Source organism: Lissotriton vulgaris, chromosome 2_2, assembly GCF_964263255.1.
Source record: "Lissotriton vulgaris chromosome 2_2, aLisVul1.2, whole genome shotgun sequence".
Taxonomy (NCBI): Eukaryota; Metazoa; Chordata; class Amphibia; order Caudata; family Salamandridae; genus Lissotriton; species Lissotriton vulgaris.
Window position 1 is genome coordinate 520535 of NC_141688.1, and position 26881 is coordinate 547415.

Below are 26881 nucleotides of genomic sequence, written 5' to 3' on the forward strand. Positions count from 1 at the left end.
TAGTGAGCACGGTCGAGACTGGGCAAGTGTGCTTTAACCCCATATCTGCCGTCGAAAATTAGCTGTAATACTCGAGGGAGGTCTTTGAATCCCTGAGTTTCTTGAGCGCAACCTCGTGTAGTTCCTGTGACCAGGAGGCTGCTTTCTCCTCACCTGCTGCCCTGCTCGCCCTCTGACCCTTTATACACGAGGCATATTGACACGCATAGAAGCCCCGCACCACACACTAGCGGTATCAAACGTCTACCCGCCCTTTCCCAACTATGATGGACAGCTCACTCAAGGGACCTCGGCGCCTTTTGGCGCTGTGGCAAAGTTACAGGCACACATGGTAAGTGGAGACAAATCTTCTGGCCCTACGCAGCTGCAGGGTAGGAAAAGCACTATCATTTGCCCAACGAGGTAGCACTTACTGATTAGCCAGTAGAAAGTACTCCATTTGAGTAGAGGTATTGCACAAAACGGTGGCATCTTCGTGGATAACTATGCAGGGCAGGATTCATTCTGGCACGTGGCTCCTGTCACAAAAATTAAACCTCAACAGGAAGCACTTACAGATACAAATAAACCAGGTGCCCGAGTTGAAGCTCAAATTCAGTAACCTTTTAATCAGCCCAAAACATTAGTGAGCACAGTCGAGCCTGGGCAAGTGTGCTTTAACTCCATATCTGCCGTTGAAAATTAGCTGTAATACTCGAGAGATGTCTTTGAATCCATGAGTTTCTCGAGCGCAATCCCCATGTAGTTCCTGTGACCAGGAGGCTGCTTTCTCCTCACCTGCTGCCCTGCTCGCTCTTTGACCCTTTATACACAAGAGGAATGTTGACACGCATAGAAGCCCCGCACCACACACTAGCGGTATCAAACGCCTTCCCGCCCTTTCCCAGCTATGATGGACAGCTCACTCAAGGGACCTCGGCGCCTTTTGGCGCGGTGGTAAAGTTACAGGCACAAATGGTCAGTGGAGACAAATCTTCTGTCCCTTTCTTCTTTTCTTTGCAGTTGAAGCACCGGATGTCTGAAATCCGTTGCTGCAACGGGTGTCAGCATTGAAAGGTCTGAGAGCATTGTCATGGGTCACCCACTGATTGTATTTGCACCGCACTCTGTTGAGCTATTGAGAACCAGGACCAAGACACAGCACCTGACAAATAATAAGCTCACACACTACGAGTTGGTCATACTTGCTGCGGAGAATGTGACCCTTAAGAGGTGTTCTGTTTTGAATCCTGCTACCTTGATGCCATTGCGAAACATGCTTGATAAAGATTGTGAGGACCATGATTGTCTCGATGTGACTGAACTTTGCACCAAACCGAGACCTGACATTGTTGATGAACCATTGACTGACCCTGATGAAATCTTCTTCCTTGATGGTTCATGTATTAGAGACAGTGTTGGTCAACTGAGAGCAGCCTTTGCTGTGTGCACCCTTACAGGAATTGTTGAAGCTGCGTGCCTGGAAGGAGTATACTCCGCTCAGGTGGCTGAGATCATTGCCCTAACTCGTGCTTGCTTGGCAGCAGACCAGATTCAGATCACCATTTACCAATCATGATTTCCGACAGTTATGGTCTCAGAGAGGTTACATGACCTCATCTGGATCACCTATCAGGAACAGGGAATTTGTAAGGTTGCTCTTGGTAGCTTTGCAATGTCCCAAAGAGATTGCTGTTGTGAAATGCACAGCTCAAGGAAAGGGGACAGATTTCGTGTCATTCGGAAACAGATATGCCGATGAGGTTGCACGCTTCTGTGCCGAGCAGGGCTATTCCTTTACTGAACAAGACATAGAGGGATGTCAGGAAAAAACTGAGTTAAACATGATGATTGAGATGGCAGATACTTGGGATGAGCTCAAATGCATGCAGGAACAAGTGTCAGGCCACGAGAAAAATGTGTGGATTAATTCAGGCTGTGTGAAAGGAGATGTGGAAATTTGGGTCTCAACTGATGGGAGAGCGGTGTTGCCAGATGAGCTGTTGAGTCCAATGGCGAGACAAATCCATGGTGCAGTTCATTTGGGAAGAGATGCGATGATGCGACTGCTCAGACAGACATGGTGCAATCCGACATTTCGTGCAGTGGCTAAAGCTGTGTGTCAAAGGTGTGTTACGTGTCAATAAATGAATGTTGGGAAAAGAACTGCAGTTACCATGAGTTACATCGGGAGGTCTGGAGGACCTTTCAACAGAATGCAATTAGATTTCATTGAGATGCCAAAATGCAATAATCCGAGGTACATCTTGGTGGTAGTGTGTGTGTGTTCTCACAGTGGGTGGAGTCATACCAGACACGCAGATGTGACACACTTACAGTAGCTAAACTATTGTTGAGGGAACTTGTGCCTAGATTCGGGGTTCCGACTGCTTTGGAATCGGACAGAGGAACTCACTTCCATAGCGAGGTCATGAAGATGCTTTGCACAGCACTGAACATTGACCAGAGACTCCATTGTAGTTATCAACTAGAGGCCTCTGGGATAGTGGAGCAGATCAACGGAACTTTGAAAGCCCGGATGGCAAAAGTGTGCTCATCCACGTCTCGAAATGGCCAGACGCTCTACCTTTAGTGCTAATGAGTATGCGCAGTACCCCAGACAGGAGAACAGGTCTCTCGCCTCATGAAGTGATGATGGGGAGGGCAAGGAGGTTACCAGCGGTGCCATCAACAGCCTTGCTGAGCATCACAGATGATCTGATTCTTGATTCTTGCAGGGGACTAGCTGATGTCATCCGTTCAGTGTCTCATCAGGTGCAGGCTGCTGTGTCCCGGCTTCCAGTGATCTCTGCCACGACCTGAGTCCAGGGGACTGGGTACTGATTCGGAAGCACGTGCGAAAGAGCTGATTGGATGTTCATTGGAAGGGACCCTACCAAGTCATCCGCATCACAAACACTGCTGTGAAGTTTGGAGGGCTGCCGAATTGGGTGCATGCTTCACAGACTCGACGAGTTCCAGCACCCTTGGAAGAAACAGTTGCTCTCCCAAATGAAAATCCAGCTGAAGTGGCAGGGCCACAGGAAGGGAAAAGCCAAGCTGTGAGAGTGTCCGATGAGGCTGGTAGCTCACTAAATCAAGCTGAAGATGGTCACGAAGGGGAACAATGGCCAGAAAGACAGAGGCGACTGAACCTGATGTTGGTTTCCGAAAGGGATCTTGCTCCTGTGTCTGAGGAGTCTGAGTCAGACAGAGATGGAGTAGGGCAAGCTTGTGGAGGACCGAGAAGATCAAGGCAAAAGAGGGTGCCTCGTCGAAGGTAAACAACTCCGGAGTGGACCTAACCTGTGACTGATGCCAGGCATATTGAGATTGGGTAGGGTGAGGGCAGTGACAGTGATCAGTAACAGTCCTAACATCAAATTGGACGTGTTGTTGTTGGTGCCGGGACTTGAGATCAATGGTGTACTGACTGTTCCAAAACCCCCAGTCTTGAGCGGAATTCGTCATTTGCTTCAGAGCAGATTGATCTTTCCTACATTAGGTCCTGAAATACCATCTCATGAGTCAATTGTTCTTCGTCTTGAACTTTTGGAATATGTGTTAGAAGCTGTTAGAAGAAGCTTGATCATGGATTAAAAAGACTTTTGCAGTAAATACTTTGTTGTAAATAACTTAGGTCCGAGTGGAAGAAGAAGAAATTTAGGACGGAGAAGGGCTAGGGTTGTCTATTGTTTGCTGTAAATAAGGAACTGGAATTGAAGAAGGGACTTTCAGCCTCTGAGGTGTGGTTTGAGTGCTTCAACTGGAAAGAAAAGAAGAAAGAGACTTTTTGAACACTGTTGCTGAACAACTATATTGCAAAGACAAGTCTTGAGACCATGAAGGCTGGAAACCCGCATCGTAGAGCTAGGTGCATTGTAGGCACACTTGTAGGAGGTGTGATACTTTTCATTATTCTAGTAGTTGTGGTTTTGTATTTAGCACCACATGAGCAGGCAGTAGAGGTTGAGGGAACACCTACACCTACCACTCCTAGCAAAGAAGAGGTCAAGGTAGGAAACGACAGAGCTTTGCTGCTAGAGGAGAGTCGTAGATTACATGTAGATCTGTCTATAGGCAATTTCAAGCTTAATGCGTATGCAAAGTTGTTGTATGAATACATTGATGCCATGGATGCGAAAGACTGCTATGTGTGTATGCAATTGCCGGCTTCTGTAGATGAGGGTATTAGATACCATCACCTTCCATTGACATATGGGATTTCATGTAGTTTGCTGCTTAGTATATTTTATGGTCGCAACCATTTTGAGTATTTATTTTCAAATTATGATGCAGTGCTTCATGAAATGCCTGCATATAAGCATTTGAACAAGTATGATTATTATAAGTCGGAGGATAGGCTTGGAACGTATTTCATTCCGACCCAGGAGTTGGATACAGCTTATGCACATCGTCATAATCTGACGTGTTTGTTTTCAGATACAGAGAAGTAATTTATTGATCAAGTAGAAGATAGATATCAAAAACAAAAACAGTTGCGAGATTCTGGACAGGGTAGAGTAGATTGGACAGATGAAGAGAGGTTGCACAAGTCTAAAGGGAGTATTGGTCCAATAAGCTTTAGATGAAGTACAGAAGGGGAAGTTGTGCATTCATCGACCACAGACATATTATGAGAATGTCAATATAGGGCACACCACATGTGAGCATAGATTTAATTTGGAGCATTATGCAAAGGACTTTTTGCCAAGTGTGGTACAAGTGATTCCGACAGTGTATTTTGTCTGTGGGAGGAATGCTCACGTGTGATTGCCTGAGAAATGGTATGGAACGTGTTACTTAGCGATCATTTTCCCCAAGATTTACCATACAGAAGATTTTGAACTGATAGAAGGAAGACAACATGTGAGAGTGAAGCGAGGTGAAAGTGCAGAAGCCATAGTTGGAGATGTTTTCGAAGCAATGATACCCATGTTGGGAGTGATTCTGAATGACGTGAAGATCCGAAGGTTTGCAACTGTAGTAGACGAATTATCCAAGAAGACATCTAAGTCCTTAGTGTTAGTTGAGGGTGTGATGTTATCGATAAGGACTATGGTTTTGCAAAACCGTCTTGCTTTAGACGTCCTTCTAGCTAAAGAGGGAGGGGTCTGTAAACTTTTAAAGGTCCAAGAATGTTGTACTTGTATACCAGACAATATCAAGGATCTGGAGAAATATATGAGCAACATTACTGCAATTCATTATGAGATTGAAGACTTGACTGGAGAAACAGTGTGGGAAAAAATTGGAAAGGGGTTTGGTAAGGTTGGGAGTTGGTTTGCAAATCTTGGAAAGGGGATTTTGGGTTACATCTTGAAGCCCATAATAAAAGTGGTGTGTTGTGTGATTGGGTTGTGGGGATTGGTTAGAGTATACAAGTGGTACCAGTCAAGCAGATTGGAGAGGTCGATGAGAATGCAAGAGAGATGTATGGAGAGACTGCAGGACAGTCAATATAGAAGTTTGAAAAACATGGAGCTGCTCACGAGAGAGAAAGTGGCAACGAGCTCTGTTTAAGTTGGTCCTTCCCTAAGGATGGTGTAGTATGTGATGACACAGGTCATCAAAGGGGGGGACTGAGAGAGCGCCATGTTATTTTGAAAAATTTGTAGGGGTGCGCCATAATCCCGAGTAGTCAGCACCCACATATTTAGAGGATCTTACTAATGTAGTTTAGAAATGTAACCTTAGGCTGGGAATCAGTGTAATATGAGTGATGTGTTTATTAATCATAGACTAATGTCGTGCCTTAATCAAAATGTGATGCTGAATAACGTAAAAATGTAATCACATTTGAAATGTTGCATTAACAATGATGTGCCTTAATGGAATAATAGATTTGCCTATTAATGAGTGGATTAACATGGGTTTAATGTGAAGAATATATTGCTTGCAGAACTAATGTTTTATAGGGATGAAATGTAAGGTCATGTTAGAAGTGCGTTTAAAAGTGCAAAGGCCTGGGACATGCTGAAGCCAGTAGCGGCCTAACTGTATTTTTCTTTGGTTCGCCTCAGACAAGAATGATTTCTCTCACTTGGGAAAAGCTGTCCTTAGCAAATATTAAATTGTAACTTCAAATGTTCTCACGTATTCTGGCTCGCAGGGGCAAGGCCACAAGGCTCGTTAGATAGAAAGTTCCATTGTTTAGAAGTTAGGATAGTGGGCGCGAGTGCAGAGACGTTGCCGAGGAATTTGGGAGTGCAACAGAGGAGAAGGTGCCTGGGACCCAAGGACACACCAACGGACGCTTGATGGAGAGGTGCTATAGTGGAAAAGTCCGAAGATCTGTACCTGCTAGAGGGGCGTATCTCTGGGCGTGTCGACGGTTTTTGGGGTTTTGTATTAGGGACAGCACCCCAGGGAAGTCATCACAGCTGACACCTTTATTCTTGCTGGGTAATTCGTTAAGTAGGGATGTCACCTTAGAGTTAGTGTAGGGACAGTCTAACGAATTTCTTTTCCTTTTGTAAATGCAGTCTCGACTTTCTACATTGTCGGTAATGGTATGTCTGATGCTACCCGAATTGACCCTGATCTTTATTTTGAGTCGTCTAAGACTCTTGCGTAGGATTACCTTAGTATTAGTGCCAGTCTATTTCCTGAATCTTTTGCTGAAATGTTGGTATGTTTAGTTATTTTTGGCTGTGTAATACATTTTCACATTTTCAGTTGGTGGTCAGTGGTCCTTTGAGCCTAATTTGGATGTGTGTTATAAGTTGTTTAAAGATATGATTGCAAAAGTCTACCGTCTACGCTTCTAAGACAGGGAAAAAGATCCAGTCGACCTGACCTGGGGTTCTAGAAAATGGTAAGAAAATCTAGATAAGAATCCCAGCTTCCCCACACCTACAGATTATTTAAGTAAAAACGTGTGCAATACCCTTTCAGGCGTAGTACATTTTCTTTACTTTCTTTACTTTCACACAAGTTGCGACTTAAATTCCTGTTCCATTAGGCCCACCCAGGGGAGTATTCTACTTTTATTTGGTGATTATGTGCTGCTCCTGTTTGTTGTATTATTTCAATGCAAGTCGCATACTATAATAATAACACATCTCCCACAAGATCTAGACGTATACAGCACAGCTCCACTTCAGTCAAGGCATGTCTTACAGGGTCAGATATGTATTATCAAAATCATGAAAAATATAATAATATTGATTATGAACGCCTCCTCAAATATCCGCTGCCACAACAAGGAAGACCCATCTATAATTAAGTGATGCCATAGTATCAGCAATAATCGTTCCCTAGTTGTCATGAGCTATCACTCTAATACTAGCTTGAATATTTTTAACTGTAATTATTTTGTTTTATAATAGAGCATGGGGATTTCCATTAAATAACTTGTGAAGTCCCTAATCTATACATCAGCTTGTCATATTCTGAAAAATATTTTTCAACCCCCTAATACCTGTTTTCTAATCTTATTGAAACATACACTCATTTTGTCCCCAAAGAAACAGCTTGCTTTTTTTTTTCAAAACTCAATTTTTGAAAAAGAAAAATCACAGCTCTTCATTTTCTAGGAATTGAACACATTTGTAATTTTCTGGTATCCCGTAAAATGTCTGAGATCACTCTTCATTAAACTTCTTTTTTAATTCATTATTTTCCATAAAGTAAATTGATATGACTAATAATAAAACAAAAGGTTTGTTTTAGAATTGGCAGTATTCCCTTGACCACTGCCTACTATCCAATAAACTTTTTTTTCTTTCTTTATAAAGTTTTTATATAGCGCGAACATGACCCGTGAGGGTATCAGAGCGCTTTACAGATGATTTGAACATTTACAAAGAGGAAGGGTCCTTTGGGACCCCTTACCTTTTGCGAATAGCTTACCACCTACGTTCCCTCTAGGGCGCGCGCACGCACCAGCCCTGACGTCACCGCGCACCGCCTCGCGTGGAGCACGCACACAGGACGTCGCGGGAGAGAGTCGCGCCGCCGGCCGCTTTAAAGAGGCAAGCAGCGCGAACATCAGGCACTTTTGAATGCGGTGGCGGTGGAGCATGCGTAAGGAGTGCTGGTAAGAAGGCGGGGGCTGGTGGGGCTTGTGGTTCTTGTGGGAGCACGGGGCAGACTGTGGCCTTTTGTTTAAGTATTGCTGTTAATCAGAGCCCCTTCACGGGCTTCGATTAACAGCAATAATTAAACAAAAGGACACCGTCTGCCGCGCGCTTTAATAACAAAAGAGTAGAGACAGTTTCTAAACACAGCCTGTACTGTCTCTACGCTTTTGTTATTAAAGCGTGGGTCAGACTGTGGCCTTTTGTTCAAGTATTGCTGTTAATCGGAGCCCGTGAAGGGGCTCTGATTATCAGCAATACTTAAACAAAAGGCCACAGTGGCTGGGGAAACAAGCAGAACAGAAGGCAAAAGGGGCACAAAAACAGGGAAAAACGAAGTGGGACAGAGGGCAGAAGGGCACCAAAAACGAGTGGGACAGAGGGCAGAAGGGCACCAAAATCAAGTGGAACAGAGGGTAGAAAGGCAAAAAATGAGTGGTGCAGAAGGGCACCAAAAACGAGTGGGACAGAGGGCAGAAGGGCACCAAAAACGAGTGGGACAGAGGGCAGAAGGGCACCAAAAACGAGTGGGACAGAGGGTAGAAAGGCAAAAATAATTAGTGGGGCAGAAGGGCACCATGAACGAGTGGGACAGAGGGCAGAAGAGCATCAAAAACGAGTGGGACAGAGGGCAGAAAGGCACAAAAAACGAGTGGGACAGAGGGCAGAAGGGCACAAAAAATGAGTAGGAAAGAGGGCAAAAGGGCACCAAAAACAAGTGGCATTTGGCGCCGCAGACACACGCGGTTTGGTTCCTGGCGCACATAGCCATGGTTGCAGCGCACAGAGACCCTCCACTGCCGCACACAGAGGAAAAAAATTAGAGGGAACATTGCTTACCACCAGGGCTTTTATGGACCCGCTCCTGCCGGTGCTCAGCCCCTGCAGTTCTAAAAAGCAGGTGCTGAGACGGGGCTCTATAGAGCTATCCAAATATCCATTTTATCCTCACCCTCAAAATCTTAACTCTGCACCAGTACCACTCACTGCCATTAATGTAACTTCAGAGACTATTTGTCGGTCTTTCATAGTCTCACCATTTTCAGAATGAAAGCATTTTCAATGTTATATGCAACAAAGTTGTTGCTTATTTATCCTTACAGCTAACAACCACTGACATAGCCAATAGCCCTGGCTTGTAGGTGTAATGTGGCTTGCTGTATGATATATCCCTGGATGAAATGACAGAAACAGCAAAATGCCAGTCGGGCGACGCACTATGCCAAGCAGAGGTTTTTAGTTTAGGAGTAGGTGTTTTTAAACCACGCCCTAAATTACATAGGCCACGCCTCATCCGGAAACCCCCTAGTGTTTTCTTCCTACTTAAAGCCCTGCTTACCACCCCCACTAAGAGCCAAACATATTTCATTGTTTTGCAAATGGATTTGGTAAGTTATCGCAAACCAATTTAAGGCGTTGGTAAAAATGTACGGACTCCTAAAATGCAATGAGGCCACGACTCGACATTCCCGGCTGGAGGCCTTCTTATGATCTGAAGGCCTGCTTGACCTATCATTCTGACGTACTGTGGTACTGTGGTACATGTAACATCACACACACTTTCCCACTGAGTTAACGTTGGGGGTTCTGTGAACTCTTACACAATGTAGCACATCATTTTTTTTGTTCACTGCCTTTTCCCCTTTCTTTTTTCCTTTTTTGGTATTGTTATACTTCCGTGATTTTTTTTGTACTTTTCAGTCTATATTTTCAAGGACTCTTTCTTCACCTTACATTTGCATTTTTGAGACATTGGCTGCCTGTTTCCATCATGAATATTTGGATGTGCTGTTGTCTGTCAATGCGGTGTATCCAAAAATGATAAGCCAAAGAGTTAAACACATAAAATGTAACCAGTATGTGGCAAAAAAACGTTATTGCGATCACAAACAGGTTTATACATCTGGCGCTTAATGCTTTCAGAGCAGGAAAAGGTGCTGTCCTTGACTTTTTCCACATAGGCACATGGACATAAAGCAAACGTCTGGAAACTGACAGGCCTGTGCACCCTTCATTCAAACATGCCTGGCAGTTCAAGCCAACAATATAAGGCCCAACGGCTTTCTTCGTGCAATGGCATCTAGCTAAATTTGTGTGCCAGTCACTACTAACAACCACACCAGGCTAAGCCAAGTGGCGATTACTCCTTCTCTGTTATGAGAGACCCTAATAAATAATTGATTGCTCCAGCACAATACCCCAAGCTGTCTTGCAAGCATTGTTTAAGTCTTCCTGGATAGGCGATCCGACTCGTCTGTCACTCGAGCTTTCTGACTACAAAGAGTATTTTTGGTTAGTCAGAATATCACCACTCTAACCAAATGAAATGTAAATGAGAATTTAACTCTGATGTTTTGTTAAATAAGTAAGACACACATTTGCATTATCCACACGACCCTCTTACATTTCTATAATTCGGGGTGCAGGTTTAAAATCGCCTTAATTGCTTCTTTCTTAGGTTATCACACTTCTGGTAAAAATTTGACCCATAAACATGTGTCCCATAAAAACTGGCCATAAGAAAATAAGCAGCACTGAAAGCATGATGGTAGGTGAGGTGTCCTGACCAAAGAACTTTGAAAGGATTTTTTTTACTCAATGAAGTAAAGGAAAAGAAAACACTGTTGAGTTCCCTGTTTATTAAACATTGTGATGTGAATACGAGTGTCAGACCAGCCCATGTCAGGAGGAGAGAATATTTCTGGGCTTCCATTTAACAAATCACTGTAATAGGATGGTGGAGGACATAGCACCAATATCAAACACGGATGAGCATGAACTCATTTCATTGTACCTCACTTCATTACCTACGAGCAAGCTTGAACCTTAACACTGACTCCCTCTAGCAAGAGAGTTCCATTGGGAAAACAGTACATGAGACTTGACATATATAGCCCTGTAAGGTTAGAAGATGCAAAACCTGTGAACACATCTGCATGGAACTGTCCAGAGCAACTCCAGCGATCCAGAGTAAATACAAAATCTGAGGATGAAGATAAGTTGCTGTAAGAAATTGTGTTGTTGGTTGACTGGGGTGTAAGCACTGGTCAAGCGGCAACTACAATCCTTGTCAGGGTAATGCACAAGCAAACCCCAAATTAACCTGTGCTCACCCCCTTGTTAGAGCAGTCAGGCTAACTTAGAGACAATTTGTAAAGTATATGTGCAACACTTCTAAGAGTTAAACAGTGTAAACCCACTTCAAAAGGAGCCCACAACAGGTTTAGAAAAATAGAGTATGTTTTAAAAAATAAAGCAAGGCCAAAACGACAAAAATCCAATTAGTAGAACTAGAGATATTGAATTTTTAAATTTATACTGAAAATAGCACCCAAAAGCACAAAACGTCCCTGGGGATAGCTGGTCGCGCTTGACGGGAACTAAGTCACAAGTTCAGGCTGACCGCGATGAAGGGCAGACTGGCTACAGAGATCCAGTTAGACCCACAGAATAGAGGGGCATATTATCAACAAATTGCGATATTTATCGCTAAGTAGGGTTAGAGGCAGCTTTTTTATCGCCGCGCATCACATGATTTTATCGCTGAGATAACGTGCTATTAGCAACGTTTATCTCAAAAGCGATAAAATTCCCAGCGATAGCGGCAAAATCCGTGAATATCGCTGAGAATACAGCGATATTCATGCATTATCACTAACAGGGTCTTAGCCATCATATCCACCTCCCATTGGATATAATGGCTAAGAACTGGTCTGAGCAGGTGTTAGTTTTTGGAGATATTCGCGCTTAGCACTAATATTTCCATCGCTACGCCTGTGTTGGTAATAGGCAATAGCGATGTTAGCGACTGCTTTCAGTCGCTAACAGGTTGGGTACGCCAACTTTGCATGTCATTAGTGATAAATATCGCTGACATGCACAGCGGGCCCCAAACCGCTCGCTATCGCCTACAAGCTGTCGCTAACTGCTGTTAGCGACAGCTTTCTAATAGTGCGATAGTATTATCGCAGCTTAGCGGCCGAAAACGGCTGCTAAAGCGGCGAAAATTGCCTATGGCCCCCTTAATAATATGCCCCAGAGTGCCTTAAATGCTGGTTGAGGAGCATTGTGTGGATCCGTGTCAAAGATGTGCTGCAAAGCCAAAGGGTTCCGTTGATTCTGTGCTGCGGTGCGAAGTCCTGTTACATGGTCGTCGAGGATCCCATTGACGGGGCTTGCAATGTGAAGTCCGGCATTGGGTATGAGGTATGCAACTGGCGATGTGTTGGTTCCAAGGAGCTGCGATGCGGAGTTAGGTGAAGTCGTTGACGCTGCTGTAGATGAGAAATGTGAAGACCTAGGATGTGGATGCGGCACACCATCTTGGTGATGCATCAGTTCGGAGGATTACGAAGGTGGTGCATGTCTTTATGACAGGTCCAATCCAAGCTGCAGCAGCAATGCAGCAATTCTGATTGTGGATGCGCTGCCGGCATCCTGCCCTCTTGCCTGTCCAGGGCCTACCTTAGGGGTGACTTTTATGTTTTAAAAAGGAAGGTTTGGGCCTGGCAAAAGGTTTATTTTACCAGATCGATGGCAGTTCACTCTGCACACACAAGCTCTGCAATGGCAGGCTTGAGCCACGTTTAAAGAACTACTTAAGTGGGTGAAACAATCAGTGCTGCAGGCCCACTAGTTTACAGGCCCTGGACACATGTAGTGCACTTCTCTAAGAACTTATAAGTAAATTAAATATGCCAATGGGGTATGTGCCAAAATTACCATGTTTAGTGGAGCAATGACATGCACTTTAGTACTGGTTAGCAGTGGTAAAGTGCTCAGAGTCCTAAAGCCAGCGAAAACGAGTTCAGAATAAATGGAGGAGAAGGCAAAAAGTTTGGGGGGGGGAGCTAAGGCTAACAGGTGTAACAGTTGCTAACACTTCCCTGGAGCTACACCAGAAAATAAACAAAGAAGGGCCTCATTTATGAGGTTTGGCCATAGAGCAGCGCCACAGGCCTTCCTATTGTGCTCCCCTACGGTAAAAGAAAAGGGCAGGAATGGGGAATGTCTATCAGATACAGCACATTTCTGTCCTTTTCCCCAGCGCCGGTGCAGGCACCTTTGCACCATGGTGCAAGGGTGCCTGTGTTATAGGGATGATTCTTTTTATGCACAAGGGGAAACTTTCACAAGAGGTTTTTCCTCTTTCTATGAGTGCTGTCTTTTATTTCCTATATAGGATAGTCCTTACAACAATCTGTTGCTACGTTTTTTCTTTCACAAAGGTATGTCTAAGGAATGAACTTCGTTTATTGTCTTACACATTGGAGGTCAGCTGTTCATTTTTTGTCACTATGGGAGCATATCTCTTTCTTTTCTCTTTGCTTACTAACAACATATGTGTTGTGCACCTACAATAAAGCACCCAGCTGATGAATTTGGTAATTGTTTAAACATATTACGGCGGGTAATGACACCTGCCTGATTTGATGTCTGTGTTTGTTTAATCATATTAAAGCACATTTATTTATTTTACTTTAAAAGTTTTATATAGCGCAGGCTAGACCTGGAGATATCAGAGAGCTTTACATGAGCATCCGATCGTAGTTACAAAGGTTACACAGTTATTAGAGCATGGCAACATAGTTCCTTATGAGGTCAAGATAAACAATAAGCAAGAATACGAAAGGGGAAAAGCAAGCAAGGGGAAAGATTCAGGGGAGGGGAAGAAGCTGGGGAAGTAGATAGGTAAAGAAGGCGGGAAAGAGGAGGGGAGGGTGAAGGACATCGCAAGTAAGGAGGAGGGGAAGGGCGACGGGGACACAAACCGGTAGACGAGTCAAAGCAACGTCCAAATTCGAGTAAGCTGTGATCCCAGGGGAAGTGGTATCACTTCCCCATCTCTGTTGCGGGAGGCTACCTTTACGCAGTGGACTCTCTCAGAGGGGTATCTGAGACTCCAGGCCTACATACTGGATCCTTCCCCAAAAAGGGGAGAGAGAGTGCTTTGGCAAGGGGTGCCATGCCATACCTCAGCTGTGAGTGGCTCCCTTGGCGCAGTGGACTCTCTCAGCGACTCCAGAGTATAAATATTGGATCTTTCCCCAACAAGGGAAGAAGGTGTGCTTAGTCAAAGGGCACAAAGGACAGGGGGCTAGGCAGACTAGCAGGTAAGGTGAGAGATTCAGGGGAGAGAGGATAGGAGCTAGGAGCTAGGGAGGTAGAGAAAGGGAGAAAGAGTACTAAATGGGAACAACTTTAATTAATGAGTTATTATATAGCGCTGGCTAGACCAGATGGAAACAGAGCGCTTTACATGAGGGACAATAATGTTGCAAATTACATCAGTTAAAAGTTACATAAGTTTCAACAAAAGCATTTAAAGAACATAGGGGAACAAGGTGAATGGAGCAGGAAGGGTAAGGGGATAGCTTTAAGGGGTAGGAGGAAGACAGGACGTAGAGACGAGGGGAAAATAGTTTCAAAAGATACCAGAAAAAACTTTTTAGGAGCATTGGAGAAAAGGAAAATGGGGTGAGGAATGGAAAGGCGGTGAGGGCAAAAGGGGTAGTGTATAAATACAGTGGAGAGACGAAGGGAGAGTTTGTCCAAGGTCCGGCTGGGTAGGTGACGGCCGAGGGGGAATCCTCGGTCCATCTCCTTTTCAGCTATCAGGTAGGTCCACCGGGCATCGGTCAAATGGCTAGGTCTCAACAGAAAAACATTAAAGAGGAAGAGGGCGAGAAGAAGGGAGTGTAGAGGGGGAAGAGGGTGGGTTGAAAGGGTAGGAGGGGGAAACGACAGAGAGACAAAGGAAAGTCTGCCCAAAATCCGGCTGGGTATGTGACGGCCGAGGTTTTTTTCGTAGGTTGCCCCTGAGGAAGGGACGATATAGTCCCGAAATGCATCGGGCAGTTTATAAATGTTCATGAAGAAACGTTGTCAAGCATTATGTTAATTATGAAAACATTTTATTTTCTGTTATGATCTGATATTACATGAATTTTCATGAATGATTTGTGTTGACTATATTGATTCAGGTCTGTTGCACTAAGAATATAAAAAATACAGTTCACTTGACTTATTTTCAGACTTAGGGCCCGATGTAGGTAGGCCTTTACCGATCGGTAACGGCCGAAAATACCAATTTTCGGCCCTTACCGATCGGTAACCAGCCATCGAGATGTAGGGCGATGAAATTCGTCCGAATCGGTATATATACCGAATCGGTATAGTTACCGAATCGGAAATAATCCGATTCGGAAATACACCGATTCGTTAAAAGAACGAATCGGTAACATACTCCTTCGATAAAAATACAGATTCGGTCCATGTACCGAATCGGTAGTGACACCGAATCGGTAAAAATACGGAATCGGTCCATGTACCGAATCGGTAGAGACACCGAATCGGTAATTATTCCGAATTGGATTATTTACCGAATCGGTAGAGTTACCGAATCGGTAAATTACCGATTCGGACAGGGCAAAACTCTGATTGAGATGTAGGGAAGCACAGAAATACCGATTTTGCCTCAAAATCGGTATTTCAAATTCGGTATTTACCATGGATTACAACCAGGTGGTAACCAACTGCAACCTATAAAAACAGACCCAAAATGCATTGCAACTTGCAGGATGGCGGCATTTTATGTCATTGCAAGGCGGCTACGGCTACAGCAGGAAGGAGAGAGGGAATGGCAAAGAGAGGAACAGGTCTACAGACAGAGGATCACCCTGTTCATGCTCACAGAGGCAGAGATCCTACAGAGGTACAGGCTGGACTCAGACACCATTCTGGAGCTCATCAGGGACCTCAAACCACTGTTGGACCACCCCACCCCAAGGGCACACGCCATCCCAGCGCACGTGCAGGTGCTATGCAACCTACACCTGCTTGCGTCTGGCAGCTATCAAAGTGGAGTAGCTGCGGTAGGAGGGGTGACCCAGAGCAGCCTGTCAAGGTTTTTCCACAAATTCCTTGACGCCATGATACAGAGGATGGACCAATACATATCTTTCCCTGCAACCCATGCGGAACTGGTACAAACAAAAGCAGACTTTTACCAGATGGCACAATTCCCCCAAATAATCGGCTGCATAGATGGCACGCACATTCCGATTTGCCCCCCTGCTGACACAGAATACATATACCGCAATAGGAAGTCTACGCACACCATCAATGTGCAGGTGATCTGCAATGCGAAGTGCACCATCACAGACCTGGTAGCAAAATTCCCAGGGAGTACCCACGACTCCTACATTTTTCAACACAGCGGCATCTATGCATGGCTGATGGCTGGGGAATTTGGTGAAGGATACCTCCTAGGTGAGACACATCATCAGACCCCATAACACAAAGTAGCAATGTAAAATACATGTATGCATGTGAGTAATGTTACCCCTTTTCCTTCTAGGCAACAGTGCATATGCCCTCCGCTCATTCATACTCACCCCCTACCTCAACCCCTCTACACCCATCCAAAGGAGGTATAACAGGGCCCACAAAAGCACAAGGAATGTAGTAGAATAGACCTTTGGCATCTGGAAAAGCAGATTCAGATGCTTGCACAAGAGTGGAGGTGCAATGCAGTATACCCCCATCACCTGCTGCAAGATCATAGCTGTCTGTGCAATGTTGCACAACCTTGCGGTGAAGAAGGGCACTGAGGTGGAGTTGTCAGACTACGAGGACCATGACGACGAGGTTGCTGTGCCACAAACACAACCTGCTGGGGTGCCTACGCCAAGTGATGGCAGATACAGACGTGAGGAGATTACAGAAAACTATTTCTGAGTGAGTACAGATGCACTGACAGGTCAATGGATGTTTGAAAACAAAAGATTTAATAATGTTGCAACAACGTTACTGCACTGATGTGCAACAAATGAAAAGGTAAACAAACAGTGGGAAATGTTAATTGTCCGGGTTGCCTCACCCGCCCTGGCAGTCTTACTTCTTGCTGCGCTTAGCAGACCCACTGGGATGTGGCTCACCCCCTTCTGTGTGTCCAGCAGCCTCAGCAGAGCGCCTGCTGCTCCGGCGCGGCTCAGACACTGCGCTGGCCGGGCTGCTGCGGCTGCTGCTGTCCCCAGCCTTGCCCAGGTCGAGGGCAGGATTTGACACTGTGTTAGATATTATCAGTGCCTCCATGGCAGTGGTGATGCGGGCCATGCCCCTAGTCACCTCTGCCGTGTTCTCGGTGAGGCAGTCCTCCATGTTAGCCCCACGGCGGCATAGCTGGGCGGTTTCAGCAGCAAGGCGGTTGATAGCCCTATTCTGCACGCGGGCATCCCTGCGCCTACAGTGCTCGTGTTCCTCCATTTTATTGCACAGCTGGGTGATGGCAGTGGTCATTCGCCCAAGACCTGTTGCTATGTCCTTGTTGCTATCAACAAATGTCTTGAATCCCTGTGTCATCTCCCCCATCTGCAGGTTGTGCACCCGCAATTGGCGCTGGCAAGCCAAGATTGATTTTGCCTGCATCCTCTGGATCCTGACCATACTCCCCTCCAGCCCTTGGAACACGCTGCCCTCCCGTGCTGGAAGAGCACTGCTGGATGTGTGTGGCCTCCGCGGATTGCTGCAGCCCTGCTGTGTGGGCTGGGATTCCACAGGTGTTACAGGGTTGGTTGCTGGAGCCTGACCCGCTGCTCCCTCCATGATGTTTAATGGAGCAACAATTATCCTCCTGGCAGGAGATGTGGCAGGTGCAGGGTGGCTCTGTGGTGGTGAGTTCTCCGGGGAGAACTGCAATGGGGGCGTTAGAGACAGTCCGGGGGAGTGGGGAAATGTGAGGGTATGTCCAGTGTCTTCCTCATTGCCAAGGGCACTGCTGTTCTCCTCTTCCTCCCGTGCTGGTACACTGGTGCTTGGCCCTGCCACTGCACTGGCTGATGGTGCTGGAGCTGGAGCTGGTGTAGCTGCTGCTCCCTCGCCTGATGGTGCCCCTAGGTATAAAGAAGCATTTGTGAACTGAGTGCTAATGTATTACAGTCACTACAATTAAAGCATTGCACATCTCATTTCAAATACATTGATTCAGTTTTACAGTTCCTTTTATTATGCTTCTGCACTGGCAATTTGTACTACTTTTGCTGACTACATTTGCCATGATGCATTGCTCATGTCTGTTGCTAGCAGTACTGGGCTGGGGTTTGGCTGTGCATTGGGGCTAAAGGGGAGGTGTCTGGTAGGGTGTGTCAAGATGCGCATGCTTCTTACCTTTAGCTGTAGCTCTGGATGAGCTGTCCAGGTCGCCAACTCCCACCACACTCGCTCTCAATGGTCGTCGACACAAGTTCCTCCAGGTCAGTGAGGGGTGGCGCCGGGTTCCTGCCTCCACCAGTTAGTCCTGCCTGCTTGTGCAGCTCGGCCAGTTTCCTCTTGGTGAGGCTGCGAATGTCGTAAAACCTCTTCTTGAGGTCGTCCAGGCTCCTGGGGGTGACACCAACTGCGTTCACTCTCTCCCCTATTTCACTCCACAGCTTCCTCTTGGTGCTCTCTGGGACAGTGAGGGACAGCCTCCCAAACAGCTGCCTGTGTACCCTCACCACCTCCTCCACCAAACCTTGCAGTTCCATGCTGCTGAACTTGCCTTCCGCTTGCGCTCAGCCTTCTGGCTCTCAGAGCTGCTTGCCATGTTTCACAGTGATGTGGATAGTGCTACCACTGCTGCTCACTCAGGCTGCCTCTTCAGGAAGTTCTAATGAGTTGCACCAGCCTGGGTAGCCACTCCCTGCTAGGGTGGGGGAGGGTGGTTCCACCTCATTGGCTGATGTCATTAGTTTCGGTTTTACTTGCTCGCCGAATCGGCATTTACCGATTCGGTATTTACCGATTCGGTATTTACCGATTCGGCTAATACCGAATCGGCTACTACCGAATCGGTAAATACCGATTCGGTATTTACAATGCGTTCCTATGGGCCTTTTGGCCCATGGGGGTGTATTGCTATTACCGATTCGGTATTTGCCGAATCGGTATTCGCCGATTCGGTAAATACCGATACGGTAATTGCCGATTCGGTACGTATCGAATCACAATACCGATTGCTATTGAATCTGTATTTTTCCGATTTTTTTATCTACATATCATTTTCCGATTTCAAAATACCGATTCGGTATAAATCGGTATTTTAAAATCGGTAAATGCATTTTACCTACATCGGGCCCTTAGAGTTGATTATTTGGGTGATTATAACCCAGTGAATAGTGCACGATGTACACAAGCCTTTAGCTTGTATTATCTATACTTTGACGAGATGCTTGATAAGACAGCAAGCATATCACTGAAGCACTATTAATCTCGAGACACTAATTTATTTGAAAAGGAGTTATATAAATAGGTGTGCGCCTCTGAACCCAATATTTATACTGCACAATGCAGCACACATATATAAAGGAAAAAAGAAGAGGAACAAAGATATTTCCACTTGTTGTACCTCCCTTATGCCTCTCCTGGCGCTGCCTCAGAGTTACGATTTCTCGTAAATCTGGGGCAGTGTCAAAAAGCCATGGATGTTGCGGGGAATGCCCCCAGTAACACCCATTACACGCCGCTTTAACGCAGAAAACTGTGTTTAAGGGTACGATATTTATGAGGCCGCATTACTCCAAAAAAAGTAGCTTAGTGACCCTCCTGAGGCGCAAGTGGCTTTATAAATGAGGCCGAAGTGTTTAACATCAAGAATTAGACTACTGACAAAAACTCCTGTGGGATTGCTACTACTTGTAAGAGAGACACAACATACAAGCCTGATCAGCCATAGCATTGTAGGGAAAGTTGGCAAACACATACAACTGAAGCATAAGCACTTGACTATGCGAAAAGTGAAAGTCAAAAGCATTAATAGGGGTGTTAATTTCCTGTTGTACTAAGATGAACTTTGGGCCTGCACTACAAGAAGCTCACATCAACAACAGTATGGGAGAACCAGGAAGTGACATCTATCTCAACCGAAAAATCATTTGTAGGGCACTACCTTGCACGCCTCTTAAGGACCACAGTTGCAAACATGCATGACCTCTTAGTGCCACCCAGCCTACACTCTTGTGCTTAACGTTTTAAAACAATTAAGAGACAAGCTTATCAACATTACCAAGTTTAAAATGGGATGTGTGGTTGATAAAATAGAATCTCCTCACTTGTATCATTTACAGCCATGGTCATGTGACCAGTGCATGTTCTTAAAATACTTTTGATGGGTGGACACTTGATCATTGGTCAATTTTAGGTCACATAGGCCGTTAATTGTTGCTCAGTCCTGAGACACACAAGGACCACATTGGACTTTTTACCCTTTGCCCACTGGTAATGTATCTCTGAGAAACAAACCCATGTTAGTATGCCCAGCACCCAAGTCCACAAAAGTAAACATTTTTTAATTAGTAGGTTTGCTTTCCATTGGTATCTTCAGCTGGCTGACATGGCAATCCTCAGAAAAACTATGCTCAACAAAAACAACCATAGAGTAAGAAATAGAGACTTTTAAAGCTAAAGCTAAGTTCAACCAAAGTTAGAAAAATGTGATATAAAACAAAAATGGATAAGTATTTCAAAACTACTGGAAAAGGCACCACAAGACTCAATGGGTGATAAGTGTTGCATTAACTAAAAAATAGAAAATAATGCAGGCACACTTGCACCATAGTGCAAGGGTGTCAGTGTGCAGGGGAAAATTGTTTATGTGCAGGAAGGTGCCCCTTCCTACACATAAACAATCTTTAAATGCCGATTTGTCACTTCTATGTGTGCTGCAATGCATGTCATTTTTTTTAAAGGCAGCACACAAGGAAAAAGTAAAAACGAGGAGAAATTATGCATTTCTCCTTGTTTCGCCAAATTAAGACCAGGTTTTCCCTGGTCTTAATTTTGGCGCTGCCTCCTATTTATGCCACCCATGTAAATAGGAGGCAGCGTCAAAATCAACGGGTGTTGCGGTGGAACGCACACAGGAACACTCACTGCACACACCTTTCACGCTAAACATAGCATGAAAGGAGACCTTATTTAAAAGGCAGCGTTAAGCCACATTAAGTGGCTTAACGCTGCCTTGTAATTAAGGTGAAACCCCTATTGCCACTGGAATGTCGAAAAACTGATGTTCCCGTGGCGATAGGTTCTTGTAAGTATGCCCCTAAATCTCTTAGGTCCCCTGATGGATCTTGTTCTGCGCTGAAAGGGACTAGGATACTTAGAGGATTTATAGAGCCAAATGCATTGCTATTTCTAACTATGGCTCTGATATATGGGGATATAAAGATGTCAAGGACATTCAAGTAGTGGAAAATACATTTTTAAGAAACCTACTTTCGGTACCACAATCAACATCTTCACCTAATATTCACGAAGAAACTAGGACAGGCTTTGTGTCAGGCCTAATTGGAATGGCACCCCTACTAAAATGGATAGTGATCTGAATAAACCCAGAATTAGAAATGAACCGCGAAATTATGTGTGATTGCCTAGCACTTCATAGAGCAAATAGCATACCCTAGATAAGTAATGTGAAAAGGCTAACAATGCAATTAGGACCATCTGAGTTATTTAACTCACCAGATGAGCTGCGGAAGGAAGATCTGTTGTGGGCCAAGAAAACGTAGTTATACATGACACATACAGAAAGAGAGGCCAGGGAGTTGATGAAACCTACGGTGCGTACAAGCCTATCAGTCAGTCAGTCAGTCAAAAATTAACTTTATTTGGTTTGTCACAACCATAAAGTATACATATACATTTTGCAGTTTTAGATGAAAAAAGATAAAATTCATTTTCTTAAAATATATTTAGGTTCTTTAAAAGTAAAACATTATTTTACGGTTTCCACTATTAAATTAATTCGGTTTTTAAAAGCAAAGTCTCTACTTTATTCATAAATTTCACCCCGCTGCATATTAAAATGTTCGAACCCGCTCCCATCCAGCTGGTGACAGCCTGCCTGCAAGTACGGATCTGAAGGGCATTTAGGACTGATTTCAGCAAAGTTCTTCTCTCATCTTTTATAGCCTCGCACGTGCACAATAGGTGGCATAAAGTTTCTGTATGGTACCCACATAGTCTACAACTTGGCTTTTGGTGTGTACTTTTCCATGATGGGATCAGATCTTTACAAGAATGGTCGCCCAATCTAAATGCCATAAATTTCATTTTTAAAGATAGCCGAAAGTGTGCCATGAGGTACGGTTGCGGTTTTAATTGTTTGTATGAATTTAATACAGTCCATGCGTGTCGAGTCTTTTTATCTTCTATCAGAGACAGAGCTTTTGCGTTTAGTTTGCAGATCTTTTTAAAGGATGCCTCTTCTAGTTGGCTGTTCCAGATTTCTTCTAATTTAAGGGTTTTTAAGGTTGTGCGCAGATCATCGCCCCAAGAGTTTGGTTCCTGTTGATCGTATTGTTTTTTGATTTCTAGGCAACATAGATTATTTAGTGATCCTGGTTCTGCTGATCTAAGCTTCCAGCACCATTTCGCTAAGACCGCTTTCCTTTGATATAATTGATTTTGCAGGCCAAATTCCAATCTTATTTGTGCTGGAGCTGAACCTTTGTATAGATTGAAAGTTGATTTATATATTTTTATCTGGAGTGTGTTTAAAATATCAATTTCTTTCCCATGCCATATTTCTAGCCCATAGGAGAGAGAAATAATACTTGGGTAGCCATTACTTTTAAAAGGTGGTCATATGATGGACATTGAAGTTTCTTTTGTAGTGTTCTGTAGGCGAAACTCAATGACTGAGCTCTAGCAATGATGTTCCTTTTTTGATGTAATATGGACATATTTTTGCTTACTGTGACCCCTAAGTATTTATATGATGTTGTTTCCTCAATTTGTTTGTCTTTTGTGTACCATTTAAACGATCGTCTGCTTGAGCCCGCCAATCTCGTTACCTTCGTTTTTTTGATATTTAAATCCAGACCTTCTCAGTCAAAGTATTCCGTTATTTTGGATATCATTCTTTGGAGACCTATCGGTGTTTGACTTAAAACCACAATGTCGTCTGCAAATTGTAGGAACTGGATACATTTGTTAGCTAATTTTGGTGAGTGTCCGTTCAGGCTCTGCAGATGACTTTCTAAATCTGCCAAATATATGTTAAAAAGACTTGGAGAGAGCACACAGCCCTGTTTAAGGCCATTTTTATTTTTAATTCTGCGGATATTCGTCTCCCATCACCAAGCTTTACTTTTGCCCACGTTCCGCTATATAAAGCTACTATGATGTCAATACAAGGAAGCGGGAGACCCCACGTTTCAAGTTTTTTCCATAGACGGTCTTTTGGGACTCGGTCAAAAGCCGATTTCAGATCTATGTAGCAGGCTAGTAGACCGGTCTTCTTTTTTCCTGCTTCTTCGATTAGCAGTGCCAGTGCTGAGAGATTGGTTGTACAACCCGTGCCTTTCATAAAACCCGTTTGGAATTTTGGTACTATTTTGTTTTTATTTATCCATTGTCGGAGGTGAATCAGTATGCAGGATGCAAAGAGCTTTGCCTCAACGTCAATTAGGGCTATCAATCTGTAATTCCCGGGTTCCATTCTACATCTGTTTTTATATATTGGGTGGAAGATATTACCCTGCCAGGACTGCGGTATCCTTTTTTCCTTATAGAGGTAGTTGAATAACGGCGTCAGATATTTTGCCCAAAAATCGGCGTCATATTTAAATAGAGCGTTTGGCAGCCCATTGGGGGCCTTCTGCTCCTTCCGCTTTCAGTTTTTTTTATCAAGGCGGTAGTTTGTTTAACTGTTGTCAGTGGGGTAAGTTCTTCTAGATCTGGACTTTCTTGCTGATCATCTTTTTCATGTCTGGATGCATCTTCTCTCTGAACCATTCCTTTTTTAACGTCTTTATTTCTTTCTTTGTGTGGTTGATTCCTGTGTGTGTTATACAGGCTTTCTATATAATGAACCCATGTTGTTTCACTGATTCCGATATTGTGCTGTACACCCATTCCTTTTGATAATGTATTAATTATATTCCAGAATTCACTACTATTTGGGAGTTTGCTCGTCCGTAGCAAATCTTCCCAAATTGTCTCCATGCGCGATCTTTTCGCTTTTCTACATTCCTCTTTATATTCTTTTCTCATTTTCAGTAGTTCTAATGAGTTGCACAAGCCTGGGTAGCCACTCCCTGCTAGGGTGGGGGAGGGTGGTTCCACTTCATTGGCTGATGTCATTAGTTTCAGTTTTACTTGCTCGCCGAATCGGTATTTACCGATTCGGTATTTACCGATTCGGCTAATACCGAATCGGCTACTACCGAATCGGTAAATACCGATTCGGTATTTTCAATGCGTTCCTATGGGCCTTTTGGCCCATGGGGGTGTATTGCTATTCCCGATTCGGTATTTGCCGAATCGGTATTCGCCGATTCAGTAAATACCGATTCGGTAATTGCTGATTCGGTACGTATCGAATCACAATACCGATTGCATTGAATCTGTATTTTTCCGATTTTTTTATCTACATATCATTTTCCGATTTCAAAATACCGATTCGGTATAAATCGGTATTTTAAAATCGGTAAATGCATTTTACCTACATCGGTCCCTTAGAGTTGATTATTTGGGTGATTATAACCCAGTGAATAGTGCACGATGTACACAAGCCTTTAGTTGTATTATCTATACTTTGACGAGATGCTTGATAAGACAGCAAGCGTATCACTGAAGCACTATTAATCTCGAGACACTAATTTATTTGAAAAGGAGTTATATAAATAGGTGTGCACCTCTGAACCCAAAATTTATACTGCACAATGCAGCACACATATATAAAGGAAAAAAGAAGAGGAACAAAGATATTTCCACTTGTTGTACCTCCCTTATGCCTCCCCTGGGAGGCGTAAGCTTTTGGCGCTGCCTCAGAGTTACGATTTCTCGTAAATCTGGGGCAGTGTCAAAAAGCCATGGATGTTGCGGGGAATGCCCCCAGTAACATCCATTACACGCCGCTTTAACGCAGAAAACTGTGTTTAAGGGTACGATATTTATGAAGCCGCATTACTCCAAAAAAAGTAGCTTAGTGCTGTCTCGTAAATATGGAGCAGGCTCCTGCTCCACAGTACGTCACAACAAGTGACCCTCCTGAGGCGCAAGTGGCTTTATAAATGAGGCCGAAGTGTTTAACATCAAGAATTAGACTACTGACAAAAACTCTTGTGGGATTGCTACTACTTGTAAGAGAGACACAACATACAAGCCTGATCAGCCATAGCATTGTAGGGAAAGTTGGCAAACACATACAACTGAAGCATAAGCACTTGACTATGCGAAAAGTGAAAGTCAAAAGCATTAATAGGGGTGTTAATTTCCTGTTGTACTAAGATGAACTTTGGGCCTGCACTACAAGAAGCTCACATCAACAACAGTATGGGAGAACCAGGAAGTGACATCTATCTCAACCGAAAAATCATTTGTAGGGCACTACCTTGCACGCCTCTTAAGGACCACAGTTGCAAACATGCATGACCTCTTAGTGCCACCCAGCCTACACTCTTGTGCTTCACGTTTTAAAACAATTAAGAGACAAGCTTATCAACATTACCAAGTTTAAAATGGGATGTGTGGTTGATAAAATAGAATCTCCTCACTTGTATCATTTACAGCCATGGTCATGTGACCAGTGCATGTTCTTAATATACTTTTGATGGGTGGACACTTGATCATTGGTCAATTTTAGGTCACATAGGCCGTTAATTGTTGCTCAGTCCTGAGACACACAAGGACCACATTGGACTTTTTACCCTTTGCCCACTGGTAATGTATCTCTGAGAAACAAACCCATGTTAGTATGCCCAGCACCCAAGTCCACAAAAGTAAACATTTTTTAATTAGTAGGTTTGCTTTCCGTTGGTATCTTCAGCTGGCTGACATGGCAATCCTCAGAAAAACTATGCTCAACAAAAACAACCATAGAGTAAGAAATAGAGACTTTTAAAGCTAAAGCTAAGTTCAACCAAAGTTAGAAAAATGTGATATAAAACAAAAATGGATAAGTATTTCAAAACTACTGGAAAAGGCACCACAAGACTCAATGGGTGAAAGGTGTTGCATTAACTAAAAAATAGAAAATAATGCAGGCACACCTGCACCATAGTGCAAGGGTGTCAGTGTGCAGGGGAACATTGTTTATGTGCAGGAAGGTGCCCCTTCCTACACATAAACAATCTTTAAATGCCGATTTGTCACTTCTATGTGTGCTGCAATGCATGCCATTTTTTTTAAAGGCAGCACACAAGGAAAAAGTAAAAACGAGGAGAAATTATGCATTTCTCCTTGTTTCGCCAAATTAAGACCAGGTTTTCCCTGGTCTTAATTTTGGCGCTGCCTCCTATTTATGCCACCCATGTAAATAGGGGGCAGCGTCAAAATCAACGGGTGTTGCGGTGGAACGCGCACAGGAACACTCAGTGCACACACCTTTCACGCTAAACATAGCATGAAAGGAGACCTTATTTAAAAGGCAGCGTTAAGCCACATTAAGTGGCTTAACGCTGCCTTGTAATTAAGGTGAAACCCCTATCACCACTGGAATGTCGAAAAACTGATGTTCCCGTGGCGATAGGTTCTTGTAAGTATGCCCCTAAATCTCTTAGGTCCCCTGATGGATCTTGTTCTGCGCTGAAAGGGACTAGGATACTTAGGGGATGTATAGAGCCAAATGCATTGCTATTTCTAACTATGGCTCTGATATATGGGGATATAAAGATGTCAAGGACATTCAAGTAGTGGAAAATACATTTTTAAGAAACCTACTTTCGGTACCACAATCAACATCTTCACCTAATATTCACCAAGAAACTAGGACAGTCTTTGTGTCAGGCCTAATTGGAATGGCACCCCTACTAAAATGGATAGTGATCTGAATAAAC